The sequence below is a fragment of the Acomys minous genome (assembly GCF_964271855.1).
Source record: "Acomys minous genome assembly, chromosome: 16".
Classification (NCBI taxonomy): Eukaryota; Metazoa; Chordata; class Mammalia; order Rodentia; family Muridae; genus Acomys; species Acomys minous.
In genome coordinates, this window is record NC_140498.1 from 24,696,468 (window position 1) to 24,702,075 (window position 5,608).

Consider the following 5,608-nt stretch of genomic DNA (forward strand, 5'->3'; position numbering starts at 1 on the left):
CTGGCTATTCGGATATTCTTTTATAAAATTAAGAGCACTTGCCAGGCATGGTGGTACAGGCCTTTAATCCTAGCACTGGGAGGCAGAGACAGGCAGAGCTCTGTGAGTTCAAAGCCAGCCTGGTTTACATAGTAAGCTCCAGGCAAAACCAGGACTACACACACACACACACACACACACAGAGAGAGAGAGAGAGAGAGAGAGAGAGAGAGAGAGAGAGAGAGAGAGAGAGAGAGAGAGAGGGAAGAGGGTGTTTTCTGAGGGTATTGCTAGCTTCCATATGTGTATCTCAGATCCCCTGCAATTTATCCTAGTGTGTAATTTAAGTGTTTTCTGGGTGTGTTTTAAAGTGAAACCCAAAGCACTACTGTAACCTATATTCTCTCAGGCATGGGAGACGCTGCGGGCTTTGACTTCAGAAATGAATCCAAGTTCAATCCTGGTGACAGTTGATGGTACTTCCCAGTATTCCGTGGCCAAAACTGTCCCAGGAGATACCAAATAAGGGATGCATAAGACTATGCCCGGAGCTTAGGAAACACTCAGCAAACTGCAGTTGCCATGCCCCGGACATAGACACATCCTGTTGGCACTCTGTCCGTAAGGTCTCAGCTTTGCCTTCACCGTCTCGTCTCTTGCTTTCCCTCCACAAGGCCGCAGTTTAGAAGCTCATCCTTGCTCACGTGGACAATTCAGTCAGACTTTCCCCTTGCCCCTGAAGGACATCTGTCCTCGTGGTTGGTCCATATGGCTCCCTTAGGATGCTGGAAGCCTCAAGCAGCAGAACATTCAAACGGAAGGCATTTCATATATTAAGAAGTCCGGTCCCTGTAGCTAGTTCAAAAAGCAAGCAATACCAGGGTTTGAGTTTAGAGAGTGTGTGTGAATGATCATTTTGTTTGTGTGTTTTGCCTTCTACCTTACGGTCTCAGTATGGTTGCTCCAGCTCCAAATATCACCTCTACTTTTGATTTCATCCAAAGGCACAGTAAAGAGCCGGTATTTTTTTTACCCCCAGCCAAAAAAAAAAAAAAAAAAAAAAAAAAAAAAAAAAAAAAAAGGAAAATTCTATAAGCTTCCTAGAATTCCTCAAAACACAACTGCCTTATACCAACCACAGGCAGAGTATATAATAGAATTACAATGACCAGCTGCTCTGTTTGCTGAGCACTTGTATTAGCGCTGAAGCCAAACACAGCTGAGATTCCTGTAGCTAAGCAGGCACGATGGCTGTTGGGTAAACAGGAATTTTAGCCACTTCCTGCACGCTACGGGCAGATTCAAGCATATCCTGCTTGCACAAGTTTCACCCAAAGTCTCTTTACCTGTAATTCTAGCAGACAAGGTCTCGCCTACCAGCCACCCCTATCTTTCCTAGCGCCTTAGCACCCTCTATAGTTATCCCACGAGGGGACTGTGTGGCTGCCCAGCTACAGGAGGAAATCTCCAACACCTGGCACAGAAGTCAGACACGGAAGGTTTTCATCAGTGTGTGTGTGTGTGTGTGTGTGTGTGTGTGTGTGTGTATGTGTGTGTAAATGAATGTATGAAAGCATATCTGCTAGAGGGAGCAATCGGCAGTGTCAACAACCAGACATTTAATTTGGCAAAAGTGGGTTTCTATGTGGCTATGAAAAGAGATTGAAAGAATTTGGTGCCTGAACATCACCAACATTTTGTTGAAGGACTGATTGCTGAAACTCCCCTGTGCATGGGGGACCATTAGTAATTCTGTAGCTATGCAAATTAAAACCCTGATGTATGATTTATAGCTTTAATAACATTCTGAAGGCTCTTAAATTTTAATCACTTGCAACATCCTTTTTAATATTCAATTACTTTATTAACTAATTAGGTCACTTGCTGAAGAGGCACATAAGGCCGGTGCTATTTTAATATCAGCTGAGCCTCACAAAATACCTTTGAAATGGTGCAAATGGTTTATTTATTTTAAACAGATCATTAAGATGCTATAATTAATAAACCAATTATGAAAAAGGGCTCGATAGTGATAGATGTTGGCGCACAATAGCAGTGTCCGACAGATTTGTCATTTTTATATACGTACATCAAGGGGCAAATTTTAAATGAAACCCCACCATAAAAAGTGTTCTCCTAAATAATTAACTTCTTCAGTGACTGATAACCCTATCGAAGCAAGCCTAACTTGAGGCTTATTCATCACGCAAAGCTGGACCGCATTCTTCCATTTCATCTAATGACAGCCTGGGTAGGGAATCCCCAGTCAGCTAAACCTGCGCTCCTTGATTACTTACAAGGACCTTTCTTTGCAGGCAGAGCTGGGCTCCTTGCTACTTACCAGTGGGGCTGGAGCGTGCCCGGCCTCCCAGAGGAGAATGGGAAAGAGCCACACTAAGGGGAAGCAGCAACTGGCTATTGATTTCTCAGTGCCTGCAAAGGGCTTCAAAGCAAACAAAGTGAACAAAGAAAGCAGAGGCCAATCCTGTGGGGAGTTCGGGCCTAGGGTTTTAGAAGTTGCGGGGTGGGGGCGGGGCCGCTAAAGCACGCAGACGCTGGACTGTGGCTGGTCGGGAGGGGCTGCTTTCAGGCTCTGAGGAGAATTGTTTTCAGGGGTCAGAGTGAGCCAAGAAGCTGCAAATGCTTTCACTGTGAAAGAACACTGTCAAATGCTAGGGGGCCGGGCCATCTTCCTGGATAGCAACACATGATAATAAAACCCCACAATTCCCTTTATTGAGTGCTTTCTGTCTACCAGACTCCAGGTCATCGGCTGGATTAGCTCTTTTGCTATCCTCATGAATCTCAGAACATTCCTCCCTAGGGTTCCTTCTGGGTAAACGGCCCCCTTTGTCTTCTGTAGTTTAGGGTATATGGTTTTTATGCTAAAGTGGGTGATTTACTAAGCAGGAGGGCCAGGCCCTGAGTCAGTATCGGAGACACTGGGCACAGGAGTCTTGCTTATATTGTTTTGGGACAGATGGACAGTCTGCAAGGGAAAAAGAGTGTGAATAAGAATGCTAGCTAATGCGAAGTATTATGCAGATAAAATTTTAAGAGGAGGGCTGTGGAGATGGCACAACAGACAAACACAACTGCTGCCAAGTCCGAGGACCTGGGTTCGAGTCCTGAGATCCACATAGAGGAAGAAGCAACTCCTAAAACTTGTTCTCTGATGCACATACATGTACACACACACACACACACACACACACACACACACACACACGCACATGAGCAAAAGTATAATAATTATATTTTTTTATTAAAAGTGCAGAACATGATAGAGGGTGAGTTTGTCATTAATTCACCAGAGAAGGTCTCTGAGGAGAGTGGCTTGTGCAAAGAGAACGTGGTCTGGAAAGCTGCTGCTTTCCCCTCAGTTCTGTAGGATGCTTTTCACTCTTTTCCTCACCTGAGAGGAAAGAGAGTCGAGGAGACAGGAGTGAGATAGTCTAGGAAAAAGCTGGAGGAAATTGGCTGGGTTTCTGTTAAGCCACGATCATTAGTAAGTCTGGGAACTTGGCTGCAATGAACTTGGGTAGATGTGTGCCTCCTGCCACATGGGGGTTACAGATGTAATCCACCATATCTGGCATTGTATGTGGACTCCCAGGAACAGACTTAGTTCATCAGGTTTCCAGGCAAGCATCTTTACCTGCTGCTGCTGCTGCTGCTGCTGCTGCAGTAACTCCCCCCCCCCCATCCCTGTGCTGTGGTTTTCAACACTTCCTGGCTGCAATAGATTTCTGATCAGGCAATGAGACCCACGCTGTGGGTACCCATTGCAATCTCAGCAGCCAATGGATCAGGGAGGGCTCTCCTGCAGACCCCAACCCATGCACGTTTACCTGGAGGAGTCCTGTTGTCACCAAGTGGGACCTGTGAGAATGACCTGATTGTGTACAGACTCAGTGACATAAAATTAGACTTCATTTAAAGACAATTATTATAGCTGGGTGGTGGTGTCCCACACTTTTAATCCCAGCACTTGAGAAGCAGAAAGATCTCTGTAAATTTGAAGCCAGCCTGGTCTATACAGTAGGCTCCAGGACAGGCAAGGCTACACAGAGAAACCCCGTTTCAAAAAAAAAAAAAGATGAATTTTATTACTTTTATATATGTATATGCAGGCCTAAGTGTATGTATTTGTACTGCATTTATGCAAGAGCTTTCAGAGGCCAGAAGAGGGTGTCGAATCCCTTGTTAGATCCCAGAGTTTCAGGTAGTTGTGGAGCCTCCTTGTTGGTGCTGAGAACTGAACTTGAGTCTTCTTGACAGCAAGTAAATACTCTGAACCACTGAGCTGTTTCTCCAACCCCTGGTTTGTTTTTTTTGGCTTGCTTGTTTGTGTGAAATAGGATCTCTAATCCCAGCACTCGGGAGGCAGAGGCAGGTGGATTGCTGTGAGTTCGAGGCCAGCCTGGTCTACAAATTGTGTCCAGGACAGCCAAGGCTACACAGAGAAACCCTGTCTCAAAAAAAAAAAAAAAAAAAAAAAAAAAAAAAAAAAAAAAGAAAGAAAGAAAGAGGATCTCACATAGCCTAGGTATAGCCAATGATGACCTTAATTTCTTATCCTCTTTCTTCTACCTCAAAAGTGCTGATGTCACAGGTGTGTGCCACTAAGCCTGAGTTTAAACTTGTATACATTGTCGCAAAAGCTTGTGAACACATACCCATGTAACTGCATGCAAGTGAACCGTTTCCAGGTGCAGGTGGGTCTGTGTGCCACGGTGCGGCTTCTGCAACCGGTCCCCACAGAAGCTGTTACATAGCTCAAACAGCAAGCTCACAGGTTAGTATGAGAACCCAATGTCACTAACATCTGTGACGCTCTCAGCCTGGCAAGGTGCTGGCAAGGAAGATTTAACCATGACTATAATGGATCCTGTACTGTTTTCCATCCAAAGCAGGGACCATTAGTTCTGTCTGACACCAACCATGTGGTTATTGATGTAACTACCCAAGGGAAGATGAGAAGTGAATGTCTCCCTTCCCCTGGGGTTTCATGGAGAAGGCCAGGTCTCCCTGGCAACAGGACTTGCATCTGGGGAAGGCGGCCTGTGCCCTCTATCCAGGACTGGCTGAGAGGAACGGAAAGAGGTCTTGAGAACAAGAAGCAGTTTCCTTTGCTTGACTCAAGTGAAGGGAACTGGATGGTAAGATTCTGGAAGGAGTGGCTGTGGCTACATGCCGCTGAGCAGCTGAGCTCACTGGGGCATGAGGGTCATTAATAATTTTTGAGCCAGAGGGAGATAAGTACAACATTGGGAGTGAAGGAGAGGCTAGGAACGGGAATGTCATCCAGGAGGCCACTGAGACCCCTCCTGAGCTTAGAGAGAACTGGTGGTGGTGGGGGGGTGGAAGGGTAGGTTCCAGTTGATTTTATATACAGTATAACATTATTGATCTAGTATATACTGTATATAAATATATAGTATAATTTAAGAGACAATTGTATAATCTTTATTCCCACTTCAAAAAACCAACCAGACATCTCATCTATCTCCAGAAGTAAGAAAGAAAAAAAAGAAACAAAGAACTAATATATAATGTAATAAAAAGGTCTGGGGGTGTAGTTCAATAGAGTTCTTGCCCATCATGCACAAGGCCTTGGATTCTTCCC